We start from the raw sequence: 18,563 nt of genomic DNA on the forward strand, positions 1-18,563 counted from the left end.
CATGACTTGTCAAAACATCCTTTGAAGTCTAGTTGAAGAAAATCATGCCTCCTCAGCTCTGGCACTATGTGAGCCTGCAGAATTAGAACTGCAGAGATGCCTCGAAGGTTTACAATCTGCCTTCTGGAAGACTAGGTGTGGCCAAGGAGAGTTGCATTAGAATGGATGGGTCAGAGTCCAGAGACAACCCTGATAAAGAGCAGCCGGTGGAGGGTACCCTGGGCCCATCATCCAAAACCATTCTGTCCACAAGGCCCTAAAGCTCTGGGCCTGTGATTAGAGGGGCAGCCTTGAAGATCTCCAAATACCTTTGGGGGTCATTCTCCCATTTTCTTGATGAATAACATTTGGCTTTCTTTTATCCATTTAATCTACAAATTACTGGAATTAATCAGTGTAATTAGCAAGGTTGTTGAATGTGAGGTCAATACATAATAAACAAGAATAGTTTTATATCTTAACAGTATTTTAAATAATGCTATTATTTGAATGCCCCTTCCCAAATTCATGTTGAAACAATCTCCCATGCAACAGTAGTGGGAGGTAGGGCCTAATAAGATGTGTTTAGGTCATGAAGGCTCTCTATGAATGGATTAATGCTGTTGCACATAGAGCTTTCAAGAGCGAGCTTTCTTTCTCGGCCCTTCCACTTTCTGCCATATGTGAATCCTGCATTCTACTTCCCTCTAGAACATTTCACCAGTTTTTGTATGCACTCATTTTTTTTAATGCACGCTTGTGCAAAATTCTATGACATTTTATCAAATGTCCAGTAATATTTGAATAGTAAGCTTACCTCAAATTCCTAGAACAAATTCAACTTGGTTGCGGGCTACTATCTTTTTTAGAAGTTGCTGGCAAATCTAAAGACTGGTTAAACAAATGTTTAAGTGTTATTTTTTTCAGGTTTCAGGAGTGCTTGTTTCAGTTTCAGAAGTGATTGTTCTGTAATTTTTCTTTCTAGAATGTCTTTATCAAGTTTGTATACCAACATTAGATTAACTTCATGAAAGAAGTTAGGAGAAGAGTTCTTACTTTTTCTATTCTCTTGAAAAGTTTATAAAAGTTTTTAAAAATATTTAGTAGAATTCACCAGCATTCACCAGAATTCACCATCTAGGCCAGAAGTTCTCTTTGTATGAAATTTTAAAATTATAGATTCAATTCCTTTAATAGTTTCAGGATTATTTTAAATTTCTATTTTTCTTCTGACAGTTTTATGCATTGTGTTTTTTTCAGCAATGTGTGAAGTTTACCAAAATTTTCAAATTTATTGCCATAATACTGGTCATAATATGGTGTAATTTTCTTTTTTACTGCTTCTGAGTCTATGACAATATTCCCCTTTTCAATCCTATATTGTTGGTCTTTGTGTGCTCCCTCTCTGTATCTGTCTTTTGGTCAGTCTCACCAGGGTTTATCCATTTTACTAGTCTTTAAAAAACCAAATTTTAACATTGTTGTTTGTTTTCTTTTTCATAATTTACACTATATTTATTCTTTTCATTCATTCTTCTTTGAAAATTCCTTGGGTTTAATTCACAAATTTTTAATTAATTTCTCGAGCTAGATATTTTTAGATCACTATTTTTCAACCTTTCTACTTTTCTTATGTATGTCTAAAATTCATATAAACGCATATAAATTATTCCTGTAAGTATTGCTTGGGCTATGTCCCAAAAATCTGATATGTTACATTTTGTTATACTTTCAAAATATTTTCTATTTTTATCATGGTTTCTTCTTTGATCCTTGGCTTAGTTATCAGTGTCTTTCTAAATTTACAAATATTGAGAAAGCTTTAGTCCTCTTTTTGTTATTGGTTTCTAGTTTAATTGCACTGTAGTCAAAGCACACGATAGGTCTGATTTCAACCCTTTGGAATTGGTTAACACTTGCATTACATGTTTGGGAACATTACGTATTTTAATTTTTTGGGGTGAAATTTTCTACATATGTTCATAAGAGTCAAGTTTGTTAGCCATGTTTTAAAAAAATCTATTCATACTGATTTTTCATGCATTAGTTTTATTAGCTAGTAGAAGATAGGCATTGAAATTTTCCGTTATGATTATAGGTTTGTCTATTTCTTTTTATAGTTCTTCTTTATTTATATTGATGTTTGTAAATTGAGAATTTTATAATTCCAGATGAATTAATCCTTTATTATATGACTACACATTTAGAATTTTATAATTACAAATGAATTAATGTCATTATGAAGTGCTCCTCTTAATTCTCATAAAGCTTTTATCTTAATGACTAGCTTGTATGATACTGGTGTAGCTACACCATTTTTCTTTTTTCTCATCATTATTAGTGTTTGCACTCTTCTCCTTTCAAGCCTCCTGTTTTCTTATGTTTAATATTGCTACACATATGTAAATAGCATATAGTTGTTTTTGAAATATCCAATTTGACAATATAAATTTTGTAAATGCTTTAACGTAATTGCTGATATTTTAGGTTTATATCTACTGTCTTATTGTATTTTTATTTTCTCATATATACTTGATTCATTTTTGCTTTTTTTTTAAGAACAGTTGGATATTTTATATCATTCCTTTAATTTTCTCAATTGTTTGGGAGTTTTTCCTATTTTCTCATCCTTTCAGTGTCTGCTTTAGAGATTGCAACATGCCCCTTGCCTTAACAAACTTAGTAGTAATTGCTAAAAATTGACAAATGGGAACTAATTAAACTAAAGGGCTTCTGCACAGCAAAACCTACAGAATAAGAGTCAATATTTTCAAACTATGCTTCTGACAAACGTCCAATATCCAGAATCTATAAAGAACTTAAATTTACAAGCAAAAACCAAAAAACCCCATTACAAAGTGGGCAAAGGACATGAACAGACACTTTTCAAAAGAAAAAACACGTGCGGCCAACAAGCATATTTAAAAAAGCTCAACATCACTGATCATTAGAGAACTGTAAGTCAAAACCACAGCGAGAGGAGGGAAGGGGCAGCAGGTGCCATGTCTGGCCACAAAGATGGCAAGAAGAAGCCTTTGAAAAGCCCAAGAAGCAGGCCAAGGAGATGGACGAGGAAGATAAGGCTTTCAAGCAGAAACAAAAAGAGGAGTAGAAGAAACTCAAGGAGCTCAAAGTGCAGGCCGCAGGGAAGGGGCTCTTGGCCAGACGTGGGATTACGAAATCTGGCAAAAAGTAAACTGTTCCTTGTGCCTGAGGAGATGGTGACCCTTGACTTCATTTGTATTTAAACATATCTATTCCCTGCCATAACGTCTTTTGCCACCTATAGCTGAAATGAAGTGTTGTCTTGGAACTGTTGTACATTTAAGAATAAACTTTTGTAAAAAAAAAAAAAAAACAAAAAAAAAAAAAACAAAAAAAACCCACAGTGATATACAATCTGACACCAGTCAGAATGGTTATTATCAAAAAATTCAAAAGTAACAGATGCTGGCGAGGCTGTGGAGAAAATGAAACACTTATACACTGCTGGTAGGAGCGTAAATTAGTTCAGCCAGTGTGGAAAACAGCGTGATGCTTTCGCAAAGACCTAAAAACAGCATTTCCATTGACCCGGCAATCCCACTACTGGGTATATACCCAAAGGAATACAAATCATTCTACCATAAAGACACTTCCATGCGTATGTTCATTGTCGCACTGTTCACAATAGCAAAGACATGGAATTAACCTAAATGCTCATCAATGGTAGACTGGCTTTTAAAAACGTGTATGTGGTACATATACACCCTGGAATACTATGCAACCACAAACAAGAATGAGATCATGTCTTCTGCAGCAACATGGATGGACATGGAGACCATTATTCTTAGCAAACTAACACAGGAACAGAAAACCAAATACCGCATGTTCTCACTTATAAGTGGGAACTAAATGATGAGAACACATGGATGCAAAGAAGGGAACAACACACACTGGAGCCTACTTGACGGCAGAGGGTGGGAGAAAAAAAAGGGATCGGGAAAAATGTCTATAGGGTACCACGCTTATTACCTGGGTGATGAAATAATCTGTACCCCAAACCCGTGTGACATGAGTTTACTTATATAACAAACCTGCACATATCCCCCGGAACCTAAAAGTTTAAAACATCCTGAAAAAATTGCTACTTCTAATTCATTTATTCCCTCCCAATTTGTATGCTATTGTCTTGTATTTTAAACACACACACACACACACACACACACACACACACACACACACACACACACAGAATTTTATGCCACGCGAGTCAGCATTATTGTTTTGTGGTCCCATTTTTACAGAGCTACGTTGTCTTCTTTTTAAAAGTTAAAATTCATCTTTACATAATACATATTCGTTCTAGAAATATATACTTTTACTCTTTGTACCTGAACAAAACAGAATGATATAAATAGAGGATGCTACACAGCATAATAGAAAGTCTATATGTGTGTGATTTCACAAGTAAACAATTACACACATCCCTGAAAACATTATCTCTGTAAGATAGCAACATTTTTAATTCTGATGCCCGCCCATGCCCACCTTCCGGAGTCCATTCGTTAAACAGCTTTATTTCAACTTTGACTTCCTCCAGTTATCTCTGATACTAATGAGAAAATTTTTCTGTGACTTTTATCAAGGTAAAATTCCTTTTAAGAAATAATCATTCATGTGTTTAAGATATTCCAGTGTGGAGGAGGAGGGCAAAATACACATGTATAGATGAACAAGTCTTACTTATAATTTTATTAGCTTTAAGTCAAAAAAAGTTGATTTTTATCAACTTTTATTAAAACTGGGAAGTGGGCACATGGCATTTGGTTATACATATCTTTATTTTTGTGTATATTTGAATTTTTCTTTAATATAAAGTAAAAAATCATGTTTTTTTTTAGTTTTTAGCTTTTTTAAATGAAACCTAATTGTTTAATTGATATGTAATAGATATACCTACTTTTAGAAAAACATTAGGCCGAGTGTGGTGGCTCATGCCTGTAATCCCAGCACTTGGGAGACTGAGGAAGATGGATCATGAGGTCAGGAGTTCAAGACCAGCCTGGCCAACATGGTGAAACCCCATCTCTCCTAAAACTACAAAAATTAGCCGGGTGTGGTAGTGCACACCTGTAATCCCAGCTACTCAGGCGGAGGTTGCTGTGAGCCCAGATTGTCCCACTGAACTCCAGCCTGGGTGACAGAGAGACTCTGTCTCAAAAAAAAAAAAAAAAAAAAAAAAAGATCAGTGTATTTTTTGTGTATCACGTCCACAGAGAAGTTGCCCCTTACTTCGAGATCTCAGTAAGAAATATTTACTACAACAAATAAAAGGCATTATTCACTCATCAAAGTTGTCAGAGAATTTGCTGCAGTTGTTTTCCTTGGGTAGCATTAGGGGTTCCTTGAGGATTTAAAGCTTGAAAAACACATGTTTTATGGCAGCAATTTTATTCACTTTATTATTTTTTCCAACTTTTCCCTTGCTTCCTCTCATAATAATTTTATTGATCAGGCACTGTGCTGGATACTTTACGTTTGTAATCTGCTTTAATCATTCCTGCAAGGTAGCTGGTGTCAGCAACCCTCATTTGGAGGGTAGTAGAAGATGGGAAAAGAGAGCAGTACTCTCTGGGGGAAGCATAGCAGATAACAGTGTAGTTTGAAAAAAGCATGTGTAATGATAAAATAAAAATGGGCAAAAACCCCATAATGCTAGAATACAAGCAACATAGAGTTGACCAAATCTCCACTACTAGCAGCAATATCCTAAAGACATATTTTTCTACCCCAGACATTAGCATCTCAAGGGGAGTGGGAAGTGATTATCTGAAAAGTTGATCAGTTTTTATAGGTAGAAGGCTTTTGTTTACTTGTTTTGTGATGTGGTTGTTTCTTGCCTTTTCTCTCCGAATTCCCTTGCAGTACACGCTGGTTACACTGTGTTCCTGTAGCATGATGACTGTGAAGCTTAGAAGCAACTTCATGGAGTTCTTTGGTTGCTGTTTAGGAGCAGCATTCATTTATGTAGTATTGACATTTTATTATTATTTTGTGACAAGAGTCTTATTCTGTTGCCCAGGCTGGAGTGCAACGGCATGATCTCGGATCACTACAGCCTCCATCTCCCAGGTTCAAACGATTCTCCTGCCTCAGCCTCCTGAGTAGCTGGGACTACATGTGTGTGTCACCACACCTGGCTAATCTTTGTATTTTTAGTAGAGATGGGTTTTCACCACGTTGGCCAGGCTGGTCTCGAACGCCTGACTTCAAGCGATCTGTCCACCTCGGCCTCCCAAAGTGCTGGGATTACAGGTGTGAGCCACCATGCCTGGCCTGCTATTGACATTTTATATTCTAATATACGTGTTGTAATTTAATTCAGCTCTTTTAAGAACCTGATGAGTGACATGATCTTAATCCCATTATACATAGAATAAAATGGAGATGCTGGAGGTAACTTGCCCACAATTATTATCCAGGCTGCTGTTGTAAGTTTAATTAAGTGCTTCAGAACTTTTTCTGTTCACTCCTATGTGAAAGTGTGTGTCCTTGGGCTGTATGTCTCAGGCAGAGCATAATTTCAGAGGCGGCGGCATTCACCGATAAAGTCCTGGGCAGCTTTGAACACAGTCTAGAGTATTTACATTGTGGCCGCACACAGTGTGACATCATTCTAGTGACCATCTTTGAACTAGATGAGAAGAGTGTTTCCTCCTTACCCTACATGCATGCATTTTCATGTTTGTTGGCCCAGGCATCAAACCTTCCTGAGGACTGACTCTGAAAACCGATTTAATACTTCTTTCAGCTGCCTTCCTCTTTCAGCTGTGGACCTAGAAGCCATGAGCAGCTGCTCTCCAGGACCTGGTGGTGATACTCACTGCTGAAATAGCATATGGAGCACTGATGCAGGAGGCCAGGTTTATGCCTTCTCTCTTGGACAAAGAAAGCAAGCTGGCCCTGACATTCAGTTGTCATACTTTAAGAATCAAAAATAAATAAGTAAATATATAGATAGGTAATAAATGGGGCCAGGCACGGTGACTCATGCCTGTAATCCCAGCACTTTGGGAGGCCGAGGTGGATGGATCACCTAAGATTAGGAATTCGAGACCAGCCTGGCCAAACAGCGAAACCCCATCTCTACTAAAAATACAAAAATTAGTGGTGGTGGCACATGCCTGTAATCCCAGCTATTCGGGAGGCTGAGGCAGGAGAATCTCTTGAACCAGGAGGCAGAGTCTGCAGTGAGCTGAGATTGCACCACTGTGCTCCAGCTGGGTGACAGAGCAAGACTGTCTCAAAAAAAAAAAAAAAAAAAACAGATAGGCAATAATATACCCTGTGTAATAATACATATTTTAAAGCTATGGATCAAATATTAAAGGCTTCCGCATTCATATGGTATCCTTAATCAAGATCAGGCTCAAGTGAGCATTTCTGACCTGTATGTAATTAAATGCTAACTGATTATGTCTATAGTATAAGAACACAACAAAATAATAGGTTTTATAGATTGCCTATGATTTTCAATTAGTGGTGTTTTTAGTTTAATAAAACCTCTGAAGTTTTTTATAAAAACTTTTATATATAAAAGCCTGTTTCTTTTTTTTTTTTTAGATTTTTGCATTTCACAAGAGAAAATTCCATTTTTAAGATTTTCCAGATGTTAAGATCTAATGAATTAGATTTTTTTTTTTTTTTTTTTTTTTTTTTTTTTTTTTTTTTTTTTTGAGACAGGGTTTCTCACTCTGTCACCCAGGTTGGAGTGCAGTAGTGCGATCACGGCTCACTGCAGCCTTGACCTCCTGGGCTCAAGCAATCCTCCACCTCAGCCACTCAAGTAGCTGGTACCACAGGTGTGTGCTACCACATCTGGCTAATTTTTAAATTTTTTTTGTAGAGACGGAGTTTCCCTATATTGGTCAGGCTGTTCACAAACTCCTGGGCTCAAGTGATCCTCACACCTCCACCTCCTGCAGGCGAGGCAGAAGATTGCTTGAGCCTGGGAGGCAGGGGTTGCAATGAGCTGAGATCGTACCACTGCACTTCAACCCAGGTGACAGAGTGACACTCTAAAAAAAATTTATATATATATAATATATATATCAGATACTTTTCAAAAACATACAGAACCAGGTCTTTAAAGAGATAGTCCTTCTATCATGTAATTCCTGTATATAACTGGATATTGTAATAATGCTACCTGTAAACCTGCTTTTTCTTTCTTTCTTTTTTTTTTTTGAGACGGACTTTTGCTCTTGGGGTCCCCCAGGCTGGAGTGCAATGGTACGATCTCAGCTCACTGCAACCTCTGCCTCCTGGGTGTAAGTGATTCTCCTGCCTTAGACTCCTGAGTAGCTGGGATACAGGTGCCAGCCACCATGCCCAGCTAATTTTTGTATTTCTAGTAGAGACAGGGTTTCACCATGTTGGCCAGGCTGGTCTCGAACTCCTGACCTCAGGTGATCTGCCTGCCTCGGCTTCCCACAGTGCTGGGATTACAAGCATGAGCCGTGGCGCCTGGCCTAAACCTGCTATTTTAAAAAATGAAAATATACATGATTGTATGCATCTGCATAACGTCTTCTTTCAAACCTGTGGATCCTGTGGCTTAAGTAGACATCCTAACTGTTACTGGTTTGATGTATAGCTCCCTGGAGCCAGATCTTGACTGGGGTATGATTAGGGCTGAATGGAATTGGAACAACTGGACTGTGAGCCTGCTTTGTGTTCACTGGAGGTGGGGGAGTGCTGACCCACTGGTGTGGCACAGCAGAGCAATGCTGAGGCTTTTCATATAACACGATTATTAACCAGTAGTGCATAGAGCTGCACTGGACATTTTCTTTGAAGAGTGACTACTTTAGTGATGTGTCTGTAGGGGAGAGGGTGAGGTAGCATAGCCTCAATGATTTAAATCGTTTTAGTCAGGTATATGATCTCTGCCTATGATGCCAATCAGGACTTCTCAGATTTTCTTCTCACCCTGATGTTTAGCACCAGGACCAAGTCATATCCGTTGAATCCACTGGTGATGGTGGAGGTTTGTTATCTCCATGTAGAGAGTTTAATGGCCCTGTAGACACAATATGAAGCATGGCCCTTGAGCAGGGGACAGAAGACTGAAGGCTGTCTGGGCACAGTGGCTCACACATGTAATCTCAGCACTTTGGGAGGATGAGGCAGGTAATCACTTGAGGTCAGGAGTTCGAGACCAGCCTGGCCAACATGGTAAAACTCTGTCTCTACTAAAAATACAAAAATTAGCCAGGCATGGTAGCAGGTACCTGTAATCCCAGCTACTTGGGAGGCTGAGGCAGGAGAATCGCTTGAGCCCCGGGGACAGAAGTTTAAGTAAGCTGAGACACGCCAGTGCACTCCAGCCTGGGCAAGAGAGTGAGACTCTGTCTCAAAAGAAAAAAGAATGTTAAGGCAGAGGCAGCAGGAATGTGTGCGTTTCTCTTGTTGGATTCCTTGTCGTCTTCCCTCCTAGCTAAGGAGCTGCATGGGACTAATCGTGCTGGTTTCTAGTAGATGGATACCTGTGTGTTCTCAGATGGAGCAGAGATCAGACCCTCTTCTCACTAATATGTCATCCAAATTGCTAGCAGTTTCGGCAGTGGTCCAGAAAATGGTCAAATCTCTGTTTGATGAGTAAGGTCAAGGAGTTTGCCTTTGGAGTTACTGGGGATCATCTCAAGACCAGGAGCCCCTGCACAGGAGACACAAGCATCCTGTGAACATGGAGGACAACACCTGGCTTCAAATTATGCTTAGCCATGTATGCAGAATCCCTCTAAGATTTCTGTTTCAAATTCGCAGGCCACCACACTAGCCCTAAGGGCATAGGTACTCCTGGTTAGTGAGAGTGAAGGCGGTAGAGTTCAAAAGCATTGATTGCTTTCAGAACTGCAGTCCCTAAACAACATTCAAATAGCGCTAAGGAGCCTCATTCTAAAGTGAGAAAGTGACTATGTAATTTACCTGGTAATTAGATATGCTCAGAAGTAACTTCTGACTTTTCCCATCAATTTCTAGGCTCCCTTAACACCTGTAATAGCTGGACAAAGGAAGAAAGTTGTGCTGCCCTTCGTGGAAGTTTGGACCCATCCCCAGAGAACTGTGTATGCTTCCTGCTTCAAAATAATACGTGTAATCCCATGGGGGCTGACTGGTAGACTTACTTTTTTTTTTTCTGATTCAAAATGCCATTCCTGTATATTATTACAAATTTGGAAAGTCCATAAAGATATAAAGAAATTTTAAAGCTCCACACAATCCCACTACTAAGAGTTAGGGTCTAAAATATTGTGGTCTGTCCTCCTGAATTTTTTTCTAGGCATAAATGAACTAGGATCAGCTGCTCTCAGAGCCCATAAACCCAGGTTCACTTTCAAAGTAGTGTTCAGGAACTCCTCCTTGGTTTTTACCTGTTGGGGACCAGATCTTTTCGACCCACCAGTTAAACACACACACACATAAATGCATACACTCAGCAGTTCTTGGTGTTAAATTAAAAAAAAAAAAAAAAAAAAAAAAAAAAAAGACCCTGACGACTTGCAGAATTGACATATCACAAAAATGTACAATGTACTTTTATGGGGTACACAGAGGTCAAGTTTGTCTTATAAAGAGATGGGGGATATAAGGATTAATTTACAGAAAAAAGGCTTTGGAAACTTTTAATAAATATATAGCAATTTTAAAACATTACACTTCATACGACTTTTATTATTATTTTTTAATAGAGACGAGGTCTCACTATGTTGCCCAGGCTGGTCTCGAACTCCTGATCTCAAGTGATCCTCCTGCCTCGGACCTCCAAAGTGCTAGGATTGCAGGTGTGAGCCAACACACCCAGCGAACTTCATACAACTTTTAAGGACAGAAATTATGAAATGTAATTAAAGTTCTGAATAGATGCCCCAAGAATAATGAGATCTTAAAGTCTCTTTCACCTGAGCCTTCAAAGGCATGAAGTACAATGACTAAAGTAGGGATGAACAAGTGAGGAAAAAAGAAAAAAAAAAAAAAACTAAGTTGTGCCTCTATAAAAGCCATCCACCAAACACAGGACAAACATGACAGTAGATGATGACAGAGCAACACTTCAGTACAAAAAGAGATGCTTTATAGGATCTCAAACTATCTCCACTCAATATTTTTCATGAGGATGCTGTACTTATTACCGATACATCTGACTTTGTTACTTCTTTGCATTTCTGCTGCATCTCAATCTGATAAAGAGATGAATTCTTGAAGCTGTTAGTATTTTTTCTCTCTCTTCTGGGAAGGTTAGAAAGATGGCAATGTTAAATGCATAAATAACCAGCACGAAGGGAAGGTGCACAATTACATTTAGAAACACTTGACTATCCTAGCTTTTTATTATTTTAAGAAAGAGGAAGGTTATTAAAGGAAATTTTAGAACTACAGAAAATCAATAATAATAAAACTATTATCTGTATGTGATGTGAGAGTGTACAAGCAATATAATAAATTTCCATTTAATTCTTGTATTAGTCCGTTCTCACACTGCTGTAAAGAATACTACCCGGCCTGGCGCGGTGGCTCACGCCTGTAATCCCAGCACTTTGGGAGGCCGAGATGGGTGGATCACGAGGTCCGGAGATCGAGACCATCCTGGCTAACACGGTGAAACCCCGTCTCTACTAAAAATACAAAAAAGTTAGCAGGGCGTGGTGGTGGCGCCTGTAGTCCCAGCAACTCGGGAGGCTGAGGCAGGAGAAGGGCGTGAACCCGGGAGGCGGAGCTTGCAGTGAGCTGAGATCCGGCCACTGCCCTCCAGCCTGGGCGACAGAGCGAGATTCAGTCTCAAAAAAAAAAAAAAGAAAAGAAAAGAAAAGAAAAGAATACTACCCGAGACTGGGAAATTATGAAGGAAAGAGGGTTCATTGTCTCTACAGCTCCGCAGGCTTAACAGGAAGCATGGCTAGGAGGTCTCAGGAAACTTACAATCATGGCAGAAGGCAAAGGGGAAGCAGGCACCTTCCACCTGATGGTTTTAAAGCCATCAGCTCTCATGAGAACTCACTCACTATTATGAGAATAGCATGGGGGGAACCACCCCATGATCCATGAACCACCCCCGCGATCCAATCACCTCCTACCTGGTCCCTCCACTGGCATGTGGAGATTACAATTTGAGGTGAGATTGGGTTGGGGACACGGAACCAAACCATAGCAATTATTAAGCAATTTTGTGACACAGATTCTTTTTATTATTCCCACTTTATAATTTACTAAATTCACTGAAGTACATAAAGACACCATACAGCCATCGGGGGTAACTCAGTAGACTTCTTAGTCTAATTCTGTGATCCCCAACCAGGAGTGATCTCTCCACCTCTAGCAGACACTGGCAGTGTCTGGAGACATTGTTGGTTGTTACCACTAGGTAGTGCTATTGCCATCTAGTGGGTGAGACCAGGGATACTGCTAAACAATGCACACGACAGCCCCTCATAACAAAGGCTCATCCAGCCGGAGTGTCAGTAGTGCTGAGATTCAGAAACACTGGTATGTTCTACACTTTCGTGAGGGTCCTGATAAAAGTGTTAAAACTTGGTGTGGCGGTTTGTCTAAACCTCATTCTTTCTCTCATTGTTCTTGCTGTTAGAACCTCATTTTATTCAGGGAAGGTCACCCTATTCTCTGTTTAGGAGTAAATATTGATTAGACTAGACTAATCATGGTAATCCCATTTCCTGTCAGCAGCTGATTTTCAGGGATGGACATGGAACCTGGTTCTGACCAATAAGACACGAAGGGGGATCTGCTAGAGGGATGGGTTCTGGAAAGTATGTTCATGCTTTCTTTTCTTTTGAGATGTTGAAATTATTTTAGGAAGAACTAAAATCATTTATATATGCATGATGAGACAACAAGGGATGACAAAATAATTTAGAAAAAATATAGTTACTAAAATTGCTAGCAAAGGCAAAAAATAAATAAAAAAGTAAACCCAAAACAAATTTTAGAGATACCATGCCTTATAGAACTTCTAGAAGTGATAGATTTTAAATTTATGGACCATTTCCTTGAATTGAAGTTAACAGCAGAGAATTTCCAATCTAGGAAAAAAATCTACTTTTCTTCCTTCAAAATCAAAGAAATCAATGAAGTGAAACATGAAAGATTCATGTGAGGTGCCCTCTACTGAAAGCATAAATTTTGACGCAATCAGAGAAAAACATTATGAGAGAGGATGATCATTAAGTTAGTATCTTCCAGTTACCTACACTTGTCCCTCAGGGTAAGTCACTGAGTTATGAATGCGGTTTGTTCAACTACAATAGTCCTTCCCACCCACATAAGATTCTTAAATCCCCTTCTATCAGAGAATTACTCTTATAGTAAATTAGGATTCCTAAAGGGAATATCAAGAGCTCTCAGTAGTATTGAGGTTAAATCACTCTTTCCAGCAATAAACGTTATTTCTGAAAAGTAAAACTGAAATTGAACTTGTGTCAGTTAAGAGTCATTGCAAAGTTTTAAACTGTGCTCAGTGTTTAAAGGTTTTATTTTTCCCCAGTAGGATTAAGGTATAATTGACAAAAAAAAAATTGTACATATTTAAGGTGTACCATGTGATGTTTTGACACATATATGCGCTGTGAAATGATTATCATAATAAAGCTAATTAGCACATCCATCACCTCATGTGGTAACCATTTCTTTTTGTAGTGAGAGCACCACACAGTGAAATGGTCACTTGTGTGGGCTGCCTGTTTGGTGATGGAAGCTCAGCTCACAGCAGATGTGAAAGTAAAACAACTTGCTTAGGATTTACAATCAGAGAAAAAAGCTTTTCTGAGCTCTATCATCAGAAGTCAGCTTAATTAAAAGCTGATATTCATGATATAGTGTTTTCTTTTCTTCTTTTCTTTTCCTCTTTCTTTTTTTTTTTTTTTTTAAAGGCCTTCTACTTTTAGTCAACTGAAATCTCCTTTAAGACTTTTTTTTTTTTTTTTTTTTTTTTTTTTTTTTTTTTTTTTTGGTGAGGTGGCTCACGACTGTAATTGCAGAACTTTGGGAAGCCGAGGCAGGTGGATTACTTGAGGTCAGGAGTTCCAGACCAGCCTGGCCAACGTAGTGAAACCCCGTCTCTACTAAAAATACAAACATTAGCTAGGTGTGGTGGCACACATCTGTAGTCTCAGCTAGTTGGGAGGCTGAGAGAGGAGAATCGTTTGAACCCAGGAGGTGGAGGTTGCAGTGAGCCGAGACTGCAACATTGCACTCCAGCCTGGGCGACAGAACAAGACTGTCTCAAAAAAAAAAAGTTTTTTATGTTTGGTGCCTTTCTTGTTGGCGTGATTTTTGCCTTTGTAACTTGTTCTTCCATTTCCTTCCATGCCTGTTCTTCCTTCCTTTTGCCATCTTTGATATCACATGAAAAAAATCTAGGGGAGACTTGTAGAGACCTTGAAGTTGCACTGGGCCCTGGGGAAGCTGCGGTGTGGAGCGGGGGCATGCAGGCTGGTGCGTAGGCATGGGGGCCGCCATGTTGGAGCTCCTTGCAGGTTAGATATAGTGTGCCAGCACAGAAGCTATGATGCAGCCCCCAGGGCACCTGAGGCGGCCCTACAAGCAGGTGTGGCCAGGCTGGGGCCCTGGGAGAGGCCAGCAGACCGAGGGGTGCTCAGGTTGGATTGGCCCTATTTGATGGGCTAGACCACCCTGCAAGGTTCAGGACTGACAGTTCTCCAAGGGCTAAAGTCTCCTATGAGAGCAAGTTGAGCCTAGGGTGATGGCCATCCCTGGCCATGCTCTGCTACAGATGCTCCCGGACCAAACCCTCTGGGCTCTACATCAGCTGGTTTGCAGCCCCCTACCTCTTCTCTAAGCAGCTCTCCCTGCCAACTTGTGTCTCTGGTGGCTGAAGGGTCTCCTTCTGCTGGAGTTCCAGAGACCCGTGGTGAAAGCCAGTTGCTCCATCCCAGTTCAACTCACCTGTTTCCCTGGAGCTGCTAGGGCACAGGAACAAGACCAGGTATGCAGTAGCCCCGTGTAGGGTTCCCAGATTTCCTCCTCTCAGTCCAGCTTCTGTGTGTTCCCTCTGTTCACTCTCAGTGCCTTCCCTCTGAAGATCTGCCAGGAGTATACCAGTCATCTTGGTCCCTTGGTGGCAGCTGTTTTACCTGGCTGCATCTGGTCAGCCATTTTGCCCCTACTCAAAAACTTCTTACTGTTAACATGGGAAAAACTGAATGCTCTTCTTCTAAGATCTTTACAAGGCAAAGATGCCCACTCTTGCCATTTCTATTGAATATAGGACTGGATGTATGAGCAAGAGCAATTAGTCCAGAAAAAAAAGATAAAAAGTACATAAGCCCTTTTTTCATATGTGTGTTGGCCACATAAATGTCTTCTTCTGAGAAGTGTCTGTTCATGTCCTTTGCCCACTTTTTAATGGGGTTGCTTTTTTCCTTGTAAACTTAAGTTCCTTATAGACGCTGGATATTAGACCTTGGATGGATGGATTGCAAAAATTTTCTCCCATTCTGTAGGTTATTTGTTCACTCTGACGATAGTTTCTTTTGTTGTTTTGAAGCTCTTTTGTTTAATTAGATCCCATTTGTCAATTTTTGCTTTTGTTGCAATTGCTTTTGATGTTTTCATCATGAAATCTTTGCCCATGTCTATTTCCTGGATGGTGCTGCCTAGATTTTCTTCAAGGGTTTTTATAGTTTTGGGTTTTATATTTAAGTTTTTAATCCATCTTGACTTAATTTTTGTATAAGGCTTAAAGAAGGAGTCTAGTTTCAATTTTCTGTGTATGGCTAGCCAGTTCTCCTAGCATCATTTATTAAATAGGGAATCATTTCTCCATTGCATCTTTTTGTCAGGTTTGTTGCAGATTAGATGGTTGTAGATGTGTGGTCTTATTTTTGAGTTCTCTATTCTGTTCCATTGGTCTATATGTCTGTTTTTGTATCAGTACCATGCTGTTTTTGTTACTGTAACCTTGTAGTATGATTTGAAGTTGGGTAGTGTGATGCCTCCAGCTTTGTTCTTTTTGCTTAGGATTGTCTTAGCTATCCAGGCTCTTTTTTTGGTTCCACATGAATTTTAAAATAGTTTATTTTTCTAATTCTTTGAAGAATGTCAGTGGTAGCTTGATGAGAATAGCATAGAAATTATAAATTACTTTGGGCAGTATGACCATTTTCACAATATTGATTTTTCCTATCCATGAGCTCAACATCACTGATCATTAGAGAAACGCAAGTCATAACCACAGTGAGATATCCATCTCATGCCAGTCAGAATGGTGATCATTAAAACATCAAGAAAAACAGATGCCAGTGAGGCTGTAGAGAGATAGGAATGCCTTTCCACCGTTGATGGGAATGTAAGTTAGTTCAATCATTGTGGAAAATGGTGTGGCAATTCCTCAAAGTCCTAGAATCAGAAATACCATTTGACCCAGCAATCTCATTCCTGGGTATATACCCGAAGGAATATAAATCATTCTGTTATAAAGATACATGCATGTATATGTTTATTGCAGCATTATTCACAATAGCAAAGACATGGAATCAACCCAAATGCCCATCACCGACAAACAAAGAAAATGCGGTACATATAGACCATGGAATACTATGCAACTATAAAAACGAATGAGATCATGTCCTTTGCAGGGACATGGGTGGAGTTGAAAGCCATTATCTTCAGCAAACTAACACAGGAGCAGAAAACCAAACACTGCATGTTCTGACTCATAAGTGGGAGCTGAACAATGAGAACACATGGACATAGGGAGGGGAACATCACACACTAGGGCCTGTCAGGGTGACGAGGGTGAGGGCGCAGGGAGGGGAGAGCATCAGGAAAAACAGCTAATACATGATGGGCTTAATACTTAGATGATGGGTTGATAGGTGCAGCAAACTACCATGGCACACATTTACCTATATAACAAACCTGCACATCCTACACATGTACCCCAGGACTTAAAATAAAAAACCAAAAAACAAAAAAAACAAACAAACAAATAAAAAAAAAGAGGTAAAAAATAAGCCTAAAAGGAAAAAGTAAATTTTTTTCTATTTGCTGATGACATTATCCTACATATAGAAAACTCAAAACACTTCAAAAATTTGTTAGAATAAATCCAGTAAAGTAGCAGGATACAGAATCAACATATAAAAATCAGTTGCATTTCTTTACACCAATAATGATCTATGTGAAAAAGAAATCAGGAAAACACAACGCATCACAATAGCATCAAAAAGAATAAAATAGAGGGTGGAACAAGGTGGCCAAATAGAACCCTCCCGTACTCGTTCCCCTGCAGGGACGTCAAGTTCAACAAGTATCCTCACGAGCCCAGGCAGCACAGTGCACAGTAGACAGAATCTACCTCCTTAGGAAGTAAAAGGAACGTTAGTGTGGGATTTTGCACTGAAGCCTAGCGCTGACCCCACTGCAGTGGAACACAGCACTGGGCAGAGCCTCCACGGCCCTTGATTCTACGCTGGAGGCCACAGAGGGAGCATTTAGACCCACCCCGGGTCAGAGGGGAATCTGCTACCTCAGCAGGAGGAATCCAAGTTCCCGTCCACTTCACAACCACCTAGCTAAAGTGGCTTTCGACCAGACCCTAAAACAAGGATTTGCATTCAGGTAGATTTGGGAGAAGATTTAAGGACGCACCAGTGCAAGAGTGGGACAGTGAGACCAGGGCAGTTTGAGAATAGATAAAGGGTGCATTATTGGCAAGTTACCTGTGAACAAAGGGAGCATAATTCCACTGGGCAACACCAGGAGGCAGTGTTATACAAGCGTAAGAGTAATTCCGCCTGACCAGGTATAGCACAAAGATATTTAGCCTCCGACTCCCATCATCCTGGGCTGAGTAGTGGTCCCAGCCCCTTAGTTTTCGAGTCTATCTAGCTTGCCTGAGGACATGCCAAGAGAAAGCCTTCCCATAGAGTCCCGAGTTCACGCGGCAGGACGCCAGAGGCATGTACCACAACAGTAGGTGCCAAAAACACAGCACAAGGCAACACTCACTGGTGGAATGTCCTCAAAACAAAGAAATGATAAATGTTTGAAGTGATAGATGTACTAATTATCATGATTTGATCATTACGCAACGTATACATGTATCAGAACATCACATTGTACCCTGTAAACATATACATTATGTGTGAATAAAGAAACAAAAATTATATTGTATAGAGAAAAATGCATAAGAAACAGCAAGAGGTGTAGATCAATAACATGAATGTAAATAAAGTACACCAGCATAAACAAAGCCATATGACATATATCACCCTCATGCCCCAGACATGGAGCTATTTCAGACACATTACCCAGTGCTTTCAGGTAGAGAGGCCAGTGGGAATGAGGATGATGGATGAATGGAAGAAAAAGTTTTAAAAGAGGCCTAATGGGAATTGATGAAGAAAGTAAGCCATAAACTGGGAGCATGATTAAAGCCTTCCATCTTCCTCTTTTGCCTCCTGTAGGTTACCAGTTCTGCTTTTCCTGGACCTGTTCCAAGCTCTTGCGTTCCACATCACACATGGGACATCTGGTGTCAGGCTCCCAGAGAGCAGGAACCA

Source organism: Chlorocebus sabaeus, chromosome 8, assembly GCF_047675955.1.
Source record: "Chlorocebus sabaeus isolate Y175 chromosome 8, mChlSab1.0.hap1, whole genome shotgun sequence".
NCBI classification, from domain to species: Eukaryota; Metazoa; Chordata; class Mammalia; order Primates; family Cercopithecidae; genus Chlorocebus; species Chlorocebus sabaeus.